Here is a 14646-nt window from a genome sequence, read left to right as displayed (position 1 = left end):
ACCATCAAATTCTCTGATGTTCTTTCTGTGTCTATGAGAATGGATACAGAGGAGATATCAGGGGTAAGCTTTTTTTTATGCAGAGAGTGGTGACTGCGTGGAAGGGGCTGCCGGTAACAGTGATGGAGGCGGATACAATAGGGTCTTTTAAGAGACCCCTGGACAGGTATATGGAGCTCAGAAAATTAAAGAGCTATGGCTAACCCTAGGTAATTTCTCAGGTAAGGACATGTTCGGCACAGCTTTGTGGGCCAAAGAGCCTGTATTGTGGATTAGGTTTTTTTTCTATGTTTCTGCTGTCACCAATCTGCGACTTGGCTCAGTTTGACCCTCTCCATTGGTATTATTCCCGGTTCCCACTGAGTTGCGTGGGTGCCTGGCCCCACTGTAACTGAAATACTCTCACACAAATAGCCTTTGTTGACATGCAGCTGGGATTTCCTTTTATGTACTGTTAATTTAAAGCATCACAGTTTTGAAGCCATGTAAAAATTTCCCGCCCAGATGAATTATTGGTATGCACAGCTGTTAAAAGGACTTAGAGTGAATATCAGTATTATTTCATGTTCTTGTCACAGAGTCATGCAAAAGTACAACACAGAAACAGGCCCTATGGGCCATCTGGTTTGTACTGAACTATTTAAACTGTCTAATCCCATATCCCTACCATCCAGATACCTATACAAACCTCTTCAATGTTGAAATTGAGCTCGCATGCACCACTTGTGCTGGCTGCTCATTCGACACACAGATGACCATCTGTGTGAAGAAGTTTCCCCTCATGTTCGCCTTAACATCTCACCTTTCAACCTTAACCCATGGCCTCCGGTTGTAGTCCCACTCAATCTCAGTGGAAGAAGCCAGCTTGCATTTACCCTATCTATAACCCTAAAATCTGTGGTATACCTCCATCAAATCTCCCCTCGATCTTCTACATTCCAAGGAATAAAGCCCTGACGTGTTCAATCTCTCCTTATAACCCAAGTCCTCCAGACCTGGCAACATCCTTCTGAATTTTCTCTGAACTCTTTCAACCTCTCTTACATCTTTCCTGTAAGTAGGTGACCAAAACTGCACACAACATTCAAAATTAGGCCTCACCAATGTATTGTAAAATGTCAACATAACATCCATCTCTTGTACTCAGTACTTTGGTTCATGAAGGCCAATATGCCAAGATCTTTCCTTCCGTCCCTATCGAACTGTGACACCACTTTCAGTGATTTATAGACCCGTATTCCCAGATCCCTTTCTTCTACAGCACCCCTCAGTGTCCGAGCATTCACTGTGCAAGACCTTAATCCTACCAAAATGCAACACCTCGCACTTGTCTCCATTAAATTCCATTTTACATTTCTTCGGCTGGTCCAGATCACACTGCAAGATATTATATTCTTCCTCACTGTCCACTACACCCCCAGTCCTAATGTCATACAGAAATTTGCTGCTCCAGTTAACCATGTTATCATCCAGATTACTGCTATAAATGACAAACAACAGATGCAGCACTGATCCCTGTGCAACACCACCACTAGTCACAGGACTCCAGTCAGAGAGGCAACCATCTGCTACCACAGTCTGGCTTCTCCCAAAGTCAGTGTCTCATCCGATTTACTATCTCATCTTGAATGCTGAGTGACTGAACATTCTTGACCAACCTCCCATATGAGACTTTGTCAAGTGCCTTGCTCAAGTCCATGTAGACAACATCCACTGCCTTGCCTTCATCCACTTTCCTGATAACTTCCTCAAGAAGCTCTAGAAGATTGGTTAGACATGAACTACCATGCACAAAGCCATGCTGTCTATCCTTAATCAGTCCACAACTATCTAAATACTGATATATCCGGTTCCTGCACATACGTTCCAGTAACTTTCCCATTACTGATGTCAAGCTCACCAACATATAAAATTCTAGTTTCTTTTTAAGAGTCTTTCTTACACGCGGAGCAACATTGGCTGTCCTCCAATCCTCCAGTCCCTCACGTGTCACTGAGGATGATTTAAATATCTGTGCTTGGGCCCCGACAGTTTCTGCACTTGTCTTCTGCAGGGTCCCAGGTAACAACTTGTCAGGCCCTGGGGATTTATCCATGCTAATTTGCCTTAAGACAGAAAACACCTCCACCTCTGTAATCCGTACAGGTCCATGAAGTTGATGCTGCTTTGCCTCACTGCTATAGACTCTGTGTCCATCTCCTGAGTAAATACAGATGCAAAAAAATATTTAAAATCTCCCCCATATATTTTGTCTCCTCGTATGGATTACCATTCTGATCTTCCAGAGGAACAATTTTGTCCCTTGCAATCTTTTTGGTCTTAACATACCTGCAGAATCTCTGAGGATTCTCCTTCACCTTGTCTGCTGGGGCTACTTCACCTGAATTTCCTGTACCTCATCAGTACCCCATTTACTCCTATCTGCCTGTACCTGGTATGCACCTCCTTGTTTTTTGATCTGGGAGAGGAAAGCCAAAGGGGTAATAGAGGATTCATGAGTTTGGGGAACAAAACAAGAATGTATCTGATACCAATGGTAAGGCTTGCTAGTGCTTCACAGTGTGTGGGGTCTGTGAAACAAAAGTTGCAGGATGAATGGGAGCCTGAATAACAGAACAGATAGTGGAGGGGTTGTGGAGACAGTTGTTGTTCAGACTTCAGACAAAGTCAGGAATGAAAAAGTTGAGCATGGTGCAGTGAATATGCTGAGGCCCATATATTTCAATGCAAGGAGCAGCGTAGGAAAAGCGGGTGTGTTCAGCGCATGGATCAACACCTGGAATTATGACACTAGGATCTGGCAACTGCAGATTGGGACAGGCTGCTTTAAGACAAAGGTGTGCTTGGTAAATGGGAGGCCTTCAAAGTGAAATTTTGAGAATACAGAGTGGGTATGTGCTTGTCAGAATAAAAGGTAAAGATAAAAACTGCAGGGAACTTTGGTTTGCAAGACATATTGAGATCCTGATGAAGCACAAAATGATGTTGCATAACAGGGATAGGCAGGTAGGTTCTTATGGAGTATAAGAAATTCAAGAGAACACATAAGAAATAAATCAGGATGGCTAAGAGAAGGCAAGAGGTTGCCCTCACAGAAAAGAGGAAAGGTAATCCTCAGGGATTCTAGAGATAGATTAAGAGCAAAAGGATTGCAAGGGACAAAGTTGGTCCTCTGGAAAACCGGAATGGGAATCCACGTGTGGAACCAAAGCAGATGGGAGAGATCTTAAGTATTTTTTTTCATCTCTATTTACTCAGGAGATGGACACAGGGTCTACGGGAGTGAGGAAAAGCAGCATAAAAATTGTGGATCCTGTACAGATTAAAGAAGAGGAGATATTTGCTATCCTGAGGCAGATTAGGGTGGAAAATCTCCAGGTCATGACAAGGTGCTCCCTCAGACCCTGTAGGAGGCAAGTGCTGAAATTGTCCTTAGTGACGGAGGAGTGTAGGATAGCCAAAGTTATTTTGCTGTTCAACATAAAGCATAGAAATACACAGCATATTCCAGGCCATTCAGCCCACAATGTTGTCCCAACCATGTAACTTACTCTAGAAACTGCCTGGAATTTCCCTAGCACATAGACCTCTATGTTTCTAAGCTCCATGTCCCTTTCTAAGAGGCTGTTAATAGACCCTATTGTATCTGCCTCGACCACCGCTGCTGGCAGTGCATTCCACACACCCATCACTCTCTGTGTAAAAAAACTTACCCCTGACATCCCCTCGGTATCTATTTCCAAGCACTTTAAAACTATGCCCCCTCATGTTAGCCATTTCAGCCCTGGGAAAAACCTCTGGCTCAATGCCCCTCATCATCTTATACACCTAGAAAAGGTTCCTAATATAAACAAAGAAAGTACACATTGCTTTGAGGATTTGTTAGTATATAAAATTATGAGTGTATAGATAGTGTAAACGCTAGCAGCTTTTTCCACTGAGGTTGGGTGGGATGACAACCAGAGGTCATGGGTAAGTGGGGAAGGTGAAAATTTAACTGGAACATTTGGAAAAGCTCTTTACTGAAATGGTCGTGAGAGTGTGGAATGAGATGCCAGCACAAGTGGTGAATATGAGCTCAGTTTCACCATTTAAAAGAAGTTTGGATGGGAGCCTGGATGGTAGGGGTATGGAGGGCGATGGTCCCAGTGCAGATAGTTGCATTAGACAGGTTAAATGCTTTTTGGCATTGACTGGAAGGGACAATTAGTCTGTTTCCATAATGAACTTCTCCATGTTTCTATGACAGAGAAGCTGGACAAACTTGTTTGGAAGGGAAAAGGTAGGAGTGACAACGGAGCAGCAATGGCTGGAGCTTCTGGGAGCAATTCGGGAGCTGAGTGATCGATACATCCCAAAGAAGTGAAAGCATTGGAAAGGCAGAAGGACACAACTGTGGCTGAAATGAGAAGCCAAGGCCAACATAAAAGCCAAAGAGAGGGCAAACAAAAGAGCAAACACTATTGGGAAGCTATTAGAAACCAACAGAAGATGACTAAAAAACAGTCTGATGAGCTCAGTGTGTGGAATTATAATATTGTAGTCATTAACGGGTCTTGGTAGCACCAAACAGTCTGAGGCATTTGGAGGAACAAAATATCCGTGGCCTCAATATCTCTGGAAAAGCAAGGTTCCCTGCACCAGTTACCTTTCAACTTTTATTTTGACAGGCACATACAAACTCTACACCCTCAAAATTTAACTTCTGAAGGCCTCCCACTTACAAGTACTCCTTTGCCAGAAAACGTCTGTCCCAAACCACACTTGTCAGCTCATTTCTGATACGTTCAAAATTGACCTTTCTCCAACTTAGAATCTCAACCCGTGGTCCAGATCTATCTTTTCACATATTTACTTTGAATCTCATAGCATTATGATCACTAATTCCTGTCACCAGCCCTGGATCATTTCCTAACAGCTCGTTGCACACTTTTGCGTCAGGAGTTCTACCTACTGATCAGGGGCACATTGACAAACTCTACTCCATCTAGTCCTTTTACAGTATGGGAGCCCCTGTCAATATATGGAAAGTTAAAATCACTTACTGAATCAACCTTTCTTTCTTGGCATGGTCTGCGATCTCTCTACAAATTTATCCTCTAAATCCCTCAGACTGTTGGGCGCAACCAAGTCCCAATAATGGCTACAATATCATAATGAGGGATTGAAATTTGGTGAAAGAGGGAGAGAAATCGTGCATTCTAAAAGGTTTACTAAAATGTTGCCTGGGTTTCACCTCCTAAGTTACAGAGAAAGGTTGAAAAAGTTGGGTCTTTACTCTTTGGAGCGTAGAAGGTTGAGGGGGTCTTGATAGAGGTGTTTAAAATTATGAGGGGGATAGATAGAGTTGACGTGGATAGGCTTTTTCCACTGAGAATGGGGGAGATTCAAACAAGAGTTGAGAGTTAAAGAGCAAAAATTCAGGGGTAACACAAGGGGGAACTTCTTTACTCAGAGAGTGGTAGCTATTTCCAAGCACCTTAAAACTATGATCCTCGTGTTAGCCATTTCATCTCTGGGAGGAAAAAAAACCTCTGGCTATCCACACAATAATCAGTGCCCCTCTTCATCTTATGCACCTAAAAAAGGCATAAACAAGGAAATTATATACTGCTTTGAGGATTTGTTGGAAGTAGGCAACATTATGAGGGTACAGATAGGGTAAATGCAAACAGGCTTTTTCCACTGAGGTTGGGTGGGATGACAACCAGAAGTCATGGGTAAGTGACTTCCCCATTTAACAAAAATTTAACAGGAACATGTGGAAATCCTTTTCACTGAATTAATTCTGAGAGTGTGGAATGAGATGTCAGCACAAGTGCTGCATGTGAGGTTGATTTCACCATTAAGAGAAGATTGACAGGTACCTGGGTGGTGAGGGTATAGAGGGCTATGGTACTGGTGCAGGGCATTGCATTGGATGGCTTAAATGTTTCTAGTATTGTCTAGATGGGGCAACTGGCCTGTTTCCACACTGAACTTCTCCATGTTTCTATGACTTGACTGGAAGGGGAAACTGGTAGGAGTGACAATGGAGCAGCAGTGGCTGGAGTTTCTGGCAGCAATTCGGGAGCTGAGTGCACGGTAGATACATCCCAGTGAAGCACTCTAAAGGCAGGAGGACACAACCGTGGCTGAAATGAAAAGCCAAAGCCAACATAAAAGCCAAAGAGATGGCAAATAATAGAGCAAAAAATATTTGGAAACTTTGAAAAACCAACAGAAGATGACTGAAAACATCTCATGGCATTATGATCACTGGATACAAAGTGTTCCCATACACTAATTTCTGTCACTAATTCTGGATCATTTCCTTAATCGCTTATTCTACGTTTCTATGCTGGAAATTCTACGTACTGATTAAAGGCACATTTGACAAGCTCTACTCCATCTTGTCCTTTTATGGTGTGGGGTCCTAGTCAATATATGGAAATTTAAAACCACTTACAATCTCAACCCTTGTTTCTTGGCACAGTCTGCGATCTCTCTACAAAGTTGTTCCTCTAAATCCCTCACTGTTGGGGGCAACCAACTCCCAGTAATATCATAATTCCCTGTCCTGGGCTCATCTGGCTTTCCTCCAATGCTTCTTGCATTGTGATATAGACAGCTTAGGAGAGTAAATTGCACCATGCTCAACCTTTTGATTACTGACTTTCTTTGAGATCTGAACAACATCTGTCTGGTGTCAAGAAAACAACCTCTCCCTCATGGTCACAAAAACAAAGGAGCTGGTTGTGGACGACAGGAGGAATGGAGACAGGCTAACCCTTATTGACATCAATGGATCTGGGGTTGAGAGGGTGAACAACTTTGAATTCCTCGACATAAACATCACCAAGGATCTCACCTGGTCTGTTCATACTGGCTGTGTGGTGAGAAAGGCACAACAGTGCCTCCTTCACCTCAGACTGTTGAAGAAGTTTGGTATGGCTCCTCAAATCCCAAGAACTTTCTACAGGGGCACAATTGAGCTCATCCTGAGAGTCTGCATCACTGCTTGAGATGGGAACAATACTTCCCTCAGTCACAGGACTCTGCAGAGAGTGGTGCAGACAGCCCAGCCCATCTGTATATGTGAACTTCCCCCCTATCCAGGATATTAACATTATTGTGTAAAAAGGACCCGTAGGATCACTGGGGAGCTGAGTCACCCCAACCACAGACCGTTGCAGCTGCTACCATCTGGGAAACAGTACTGCAGCATAAAAGCCAGGACCAACAAGTAGAGAGTGGTGCAGACAGCCCAGCGCATTTGTAGATGTGAACTTCCCACTATTCAGGACATTTACAGAGACAGGTGTGTAAAAAGGGCCCAAAGGATATTGGGGACCCAATTCACCACAACCCCAAACTGTTCCTGCTGCTCCCATCCAGGAAACAGTACCACAGCGAAAGGACCAACAGGCTCCGGGACATCATCTTCCACCAGGCCATCAGACTGATTAATTCATGCTGATACAATTGCATTTCTATGTTATATTGAATGTCCTGTTGTACATATTAATTATTATAAGTTACTATAAATTGCACACTTAGACAAAGACGTAATGCAAAGATTTCTACTCATGTATATGAAGGATGAAAGTAATAAAGTCAATTCAACCGCTCCACTATCTGTTCTATCATTCTGGCTCCAATCCTCCCTGTAACTTTAGTTTAACCACCCACCCCACAGGTACGCACTAGCAAGCCTTACCAGTAGGATATTTATCTCCTTCTAGTTCTGTTCCCCAACTAACAAATCCCTTATCATCCATCTGAATTTCCTCAGTCAGGTAACACCCACCAAGAGTTTCTAAAGTGGTCTACCTGCTGTTGTGGGGGATGGCAACAAGAGTCTCCCGCGATGGCTGTTTACCCTCATTCCCCTTCCTGACTCTCATCCTGTGTCCTGCACTGTGGGTGTAACTCACTTCACTTCATGTCATATCAATCACCCACCCCAAATCCTGGATGATCCGGAATTCATCCTTTTCAAGTTCCAACTCCTTAAAGTGCAGGGTTACAAGCTGCAGCTGGATGCAGATCTTGTAGGTGAGGGCATCAGGGACACTGGAGGTCTCCCCTCTAATTTCTAATGACCAGTGTGCGGAAAAATCTTGTGCTGTGCAATTTTTTGCCCGGTGACAACAACATGTGGGCACTAAATTTTACATTTTGAGCTATTCATTTTAAAGCTAGCAAATCACTGTCAATAAAAACTTTGATGTCCCCTGGGTTTGATCAAGTTCATCTGCACTCTCACACAACCTGTATAGTAGGCCTGTAGTGGGTAATGAAGGATTTTCTCACCAGAGCTTTTGCACACTGTCCATATGTGATTCTCTTGCTAAATAATGCTTGAAAAAGTCAGATTTCCAAATATCACTCCACTTCTTCCCACTTGCAAATTCTCCAGCAACTTTTGCATCGCCACAATGCACACAGGTAACACCAGTTTCTGTATTGTACATAAATATTTCCCCTGAACCCTCCCCCAGGTGACTGACGGTGGTGAACTCAGTGATGGCAATGCCAATGAATATGAAGGGAAGGGCAGTAGTCTGTCTCATTGGAGTCTGGCACATTTGTGATGTAAAAGCTACTTGTTGCCCAGGGCAAAGGTGTTTGATATCATTATGTACCCAGAGAGAGTGGGACAAAACATGTTCTCACGGGTAGAAAAGTCCAGAACAAGAGGGGGTGGAACAAGCAACAGACACAAAATGCTGGGGGAACTCAGCAGGCCAGGCAGCATCTATGGAAAAGAGTACTAATGCTGAGTTCCTCCAGCAATTTGTGTGTGTTGCTCGGATTTCCAGCATCTGCAGATTTTCTCTTGTTTGTGACTGGAGGCAGAACAAAGGTGATTTTCACAACAGCTGATGTAAAAGATTTTGTTCCCTTTCTCCGAGTTCCCGATCCTTGCATTTAGACAGCTGGAGCTCAGCTCTGTCTGAGAGACCCATCGGTTCCCATTCCCTCATCAGCCGGAAGCTCCCCGGGGCCCGTGTACGGATGGTGGGGCTGAGAGAGAGGGAAGAGAGCAGGACTGTCCCGGGATTGCGGGTCACGGAGTCCGGAGTCACAGCAACTACCCGAAGTCGGTGTTGAAAACGCCGCCCGGTGAGACCCCCAACCCGGAGACCCCTTCTCACCTCAACCGATCATCCGGGGCCTTTTGTGCCCCGCGCGCTGGTGAGCTCGAGCTTGGTCGGTTTAACGGCTGGGCTCCTAATCACGTGACCAGCCCCTCCCCCACCGCTGTGAACAGAGGAGTCACGCGCTGCGGTATTCCCAATGGTGGGAAGCGATATCAATCACTGCTTCCAACCAATAGCGGAGGCGGACCAGCCGAGAGGGCGTTACCCCCGCTGACTCCGTCTCCCGAACTTTCCGTCACGGCGGGACAACCGTCAAAGTAAATGTCCGCTTTCTGATTTATTTCCATTTCCCTCCGAGGGAAGTTGGGGCGTTTGTGAAGCGTCTCCTGCGGCCGGAGTCTGATGTGTCGCTGAGAGGTAGGAGGAGACCGCTCGGCCCGTCGGTTTGATGCCGGTTCCCCGGGGAGGGAGAGGATGAAGACGGGGAGAGAGGGGGCGGACAGGATGTTTGTCCCGGTGGGGACAGGAGGGGCTCATCTGTGGAAATGTCTGAGCCCACGGTGGTGGCGATTCACCACATTGGGGGGCAAACACCGGCAGACTGTTGCCCTGCAAGCGGGGCCAATGGTCCGGCAAAGTGACAATTATTTGTGTTTTGTTGAGACTGTACCGGGAATATGGTGTAAAATCCCGCTCCCCACACTAACACCCAGACCCTGGACTGACACCAACCTACTGTCTTGTTTATTATTTATTGTAATGCCTGCACTGTTTTGTGCACCTTATGCAGTCCTCAGTAGGTCTGGAGTCTCGTGTAATTTTGTGTTTTTTTACGTAGTTCAGTGTAATTTTTGTATTGTTCATGTAGCACCATGGTCCTGAAAAACATTGTCTCATTTTTACTGTGTACGGTACCAACAGTTATGGTGGAAATGACAATATACAGTGCCTTGACTTGACTCTGATCCTCCGCACTGCCAAGTCTTACCATTAATGCTATATTCTGCCATCATCTTTGACCTAATACAATGAACCAGCTCACACTTATCTGGGTTGAACACCATTTGCCTCTTCTCAGCCCAGTTTTGCATCCTATCAATATAGATATAGATAGATAGATATACTTTATTAATCCCGAGGGAAATTTGGTTTCGTTACAGCTGCACCAACCAAGAATTGAGCGTAAATATAGCAATACAAAAAACCACAACAATCAAACACCAAAATGCAAACTGTGCCAGATGGAAAATAAGTCCAGGACCAGTCTATTGGCTCAGGGTGTCTGACCCTCCACGGGAGGAGCTGCATGTTCAATGGCCACGGGCAGGAACGACCTCCCGTGCTGCCAAGTGTTGTATCATGGTGGAATGTGGCCGAAGTCCAACAGTAAAAAGTTCGATATCCAGTCTGCAAACACATTCCTCAATCATAATATACCCCGGATTGCACTATCCGTTGTTAGCCAGATCAGTAAGCACCCAACTCCTTTACGCTTACTGCTCTCAGTGCACTTCCGGTCAGCCGGAACGGTATTACCCACCGAACTCCTCTTCTCCAAAAGTCTCTGTTGTCTCGACCCGGTCCTCTTTCCTCGGCTTTGTGATCCCCCTCTGTGTGTTTTCCTCCGGATTTCAGCAGGGGTGGCCGCCGCTCTGTTCGCTAAGCCAGCCGGTGTTTGCTGGTCCATGAAATATACAATGCGACCTTGCTTCTGTCCCGCGTATCGGTATGTAACCATTTCCAGTGCTAAAGAAAACCCAAAGAAAACTCTCTCTACCAGCATGTTAGACAGCGTGCAGCTTCGACGTGTTACCGTGAGAAAAAAAATACAAAAGATAACATAAATTAAAAAGTAAGAAGAAGAAAGTAAGAATAGATCAGATTGGCTGTACCAGGCTGCATGCACGACCGGTGCATGCACAAGATATATCTTCAAGTCTGTGAGCCAACACTATAGATAAAATTTTAGTATCAAAATTGAGTAAAGTGATAGGTCTATATGAAGAACATTTAGTAGGATTCATATTCTTTTTGAGAATGAGCGAAATGGAAGCTCCGTAAAAAGACTGCGGTAGTCTTCCTTCCTCTAATGGTAGAACATAAATGTGGTAGAAGCAAGGAGGAAAAAGCCTAATAAAATTCTCCAGAGAATCCACCGGGGCCTGGGGATTTCCCAGAATGCAATTCTCAAATAGCCTGAGCAATTTCATCCTGGGAAATAGGTTGATCCAATTGCCTACGATCATCTAACGAAAGATTAGGAATATTTAATTGATCTAAAAATTATTCATTGCAATATTATCATTAACAGAGTCAGAACTATACAATTTAGAATAAAATTCTCTAAAAGTGTCATTAATTACAAGGTGGTCAGTTGTCATGTCCCCATTAATTTTATGTATTTCTTTAATTTGCTGCTTGGCTGAAAATGGCTTCAATTGATTAGCCAGTAGCTTACCAGTTTTATCTCCATGAATGTAAAGTTGTCTTGTATCTTTTAAAAGTTGGCTTTCAATTGGATATGTTATAAGAAGATCATATTTAGTTTTAGTTTCAATACGTCTCTTATATGTTTCAGGATCAGGTACTGAAGCATATTTATGGTCCAGTTGCTTTAACTGATTGGCTAATTCATTTCTTTCTTTGTTAGCTTTTCTAATGATGTTTGCAGTATAAGAGATAATTGATCCCGGATGTATGCTTTAAAAGTATCCCATATAATAAGGCTAGACGCTTCTTCCAATGTATTTTCTTCAAAAATAAAGGGTAGTTTGATTCTCCATAATTTTTTTAAAAATCCTCATCGGATAACAGAGTTAAATTAAATCACCAAAATCTACACATGGGGATAGTATCAGGAAGATTTAAAGATAGAATTACAGGAGAGTGGTCAGAGATAGCAATCTCTTTATATTCAATTGATCGAATTAATGGAATCATTTGACTATCAATAAAAACAAAGTCAATCCCAGTATAAGAATGATAGACATGAGAGAAAAAAGAATACTCCCTGTCCGTCAGATGCAGAAACCGCCAAGCATCAACTATACCACATTTAGTTAGAAAAGATTGGATAAACAAAGCTGATATACTAAGTGTGGCTGGTTTAATAGATGAGCGATCTAATACTGGATCTAACCAGCTGTTACAATCTCATCCCATCACAAGGGCGTAAGTACACAAATCTGGCAAAAATGAAAATAGACGTTCAGAAATCCTGGATCATCTACGCTGGGGCATAAACATGAGCAAAAACAATCAACTTACTGTCTGAACTCCCTGATACAATAACAAATCGACCATTAGGGTCCGAAACAACTTTATGCTGAATAAAGGAAACTGTATTATCTACAAAAATCGAAACTCCACGTGATTTTCCCTTAAACGAGGAGTGGAGTTGCATACCCTTCCACCCAGTAAAAAAAAACGTAAGGCATCACAGCTGTGTATGTGTGTTTCTTGTAAAAAAAAAAATAATGGGTGCTTTTATTTTTTTTAATATAAGCAAACACTTTGTTCCTTTTGGTGGGGTGATTCAGCTCTTTCACATTCAAACTAAACAGGTTAATATTTTGAACCATTTTAAATACCAATCAACAAGTAATTAAAAGATCTGGCCATAAGTTATTAAAACTAGAAAGCAAACGGTAAAGTAAGGTATTCAAACGAACAATCATATATTCAACCCAACACAGCTCCCAGAGAGAAATAGGCCCTACCGCCTCCCCTACCCAAAGCGAGAAAGCTGACCAATAGACAGTCAGTGAGCTGAGAACTAAGTACCGGCCCCCAAAAATCCCGTTGACAGAAAAAAAACTCCAGTCCTGCAAGGTCATTATGTCCCTACCAAGACACAACATAAAAAGTAAAATAACTCGGTATTCAAAAATATGAAAGGATCACTTCAAACAAATTCAAAGAAAGCTATATTAAAATAAAGCCTCAAAACAGGATAAAATAAAGTAGTATCAAAAAAATATATAACAAAAGACAATATATGAACAGCCAAAACATGAGTTTAATAAAACCTTATTTCAAATTCATATTAACAGAAGAAAAAATTTGATCAAATAAGAAATATAAGTGTTAGACTTCATCCTTTAGAAACTCTTTTGCATCTTCAACTGAACTTATTCTTTTTCGCAATCCGTTCTTCAAAACAATACTCAGACGTGCGGGGAACTGAAAGGATGGTTTATATCCTTTATTATAAGATTCCAACATAACTTGTTTATATTTCATGCAATCAGCCAAAACTTCAGGCGAATAGTCTTCACAAATCTAACCTTGTAATTTTGGAAATCGATCATTCCTTCTCTCTGGGTATGGCAAATTAAAAGGTCCTTAATTTGAAATTCATGAAAGGCTAGTCCGACCGAGCTGGGTTTCGCCGCCAAGGACAATGGCTTCTAAGTCAGCTCGGAAGTGAATAAAGCAGGGAAAAGCTGATTCAGAAAGTTTGCAAAAAATAGGGTCAGCACCTTCAATTGGTTCTTCAAGACCCAGGATTCGCATGTTACTTCCCCTGTTTCTATTTTCGAGACTGATGATCCTTTTCAGCATTTTATCATTGGATAAAGATCACTCTATGGAGAGTTTAATTGTATCTTCAATGTCCTCTTCAAGTGTCATTAGCTTCGCAGTATTCTCCTGAATTCGGTTCTCATACTCAAATAAAGTTCGCTGAATTGTATCCAATTTGTCGTTGAGCCGTTCAAACTCGTCAGAGAATTCCGATTTTTGCTGTTTAAGCAAGTCACTGATTGAATCCAAAGTGACTGGGGATTCATCTTCTGTTTCTCTTTCTTTTGCAAATGCTTTGGTTCTTTTCCCAGCCATAGTAAAGCAGTATTGAAGTATTATAATAAGGTTTCAAAAAAAAAAGGAGACAATTAAGTAAACAGGGTAGGAGCAATCAAAAAGCGACCAACAGGGCTCTGACTGCTTCTTATATCTAACATATGCTTCCTTCTTCCTCTTGATGAGTTGCCTCAGGTGTTTCGTCAGCCACGGTTCCCTTTTCCTACCATTTTTTCCTTGGCTCAGTGATACAAACCCATCCTGAACCCTGCACAAGTAGTCCCTAAACTTCCTCCACATTACTTCTGTGCTTTCACCTTTGAACACCTGTTTCCAATTTACTCTCGCTAGTTCCTGCCTCATCCATTCATAGTTAGCCCTTCCTCAGTTAAGCACTTTCCCATTTTGTCTGTTTTTATCCTTTTCATAGCTATGCTGAAGCTAAGGGAGTTGTGGTCACTCTCACCAAAATGCTTCCCCATCAAGAGGTCTGCCACCTGACCAGGTTCATTACCCAGAACTAGATCCAGTATGGCCTCTCCTCTCATCGGCCGGTCACATACTGTGTCAGGAATCCTTCCTGAACACACTTGACAAATTCAGCCCCCTCTATCCCCCTTGCAGTCAGGAGGTGCCAGTCAATATGAGGGAAGTTGAAATCACCCATAACTACAACCCTGTATTTCCTGCACCATTCAAAAATCTGCCTGCTTATCTGCTCCTCGGTGTCCCGAGGGCTATTTGGGGGCCTCTAGATTAC

At 42.9% G+C, this 14646-nt stretch overlaps 1 protein-coding gene across 1 annotated transcript in view; it reads right to left on the bottom strand.

Annotated features, from left to right (window-relative positions):
• The window catches only part of LOC140208355 (uncharacterized), a 94442-nt gene that overhangs the window by 70284 nt on the left and 9512 nt on the right, over positions 1-14646 (bottom strand). The gene's annotated exons all lie outside the window — the stretch shown is intronic.

This window comes from Mobula birostris, chromosome 13, assembly GCF_030028105.1.
Source record: "Mobula birostris isolate sMobBir1 chromosome 13, sMobBir1.hap1, whole genome shotgun sequence".
NCBI classification, from domain to species: Eukaryota; Metazoa; Chordata; class Chondrichthyes; order Myliobatiformes; family Myliobatidae; genus Mobula; species Mobula birostris.
Note: the sequence above shows the minus strand (reverse complement) of the source record. Positions and strands in the feature narration are given on the sequence as shown.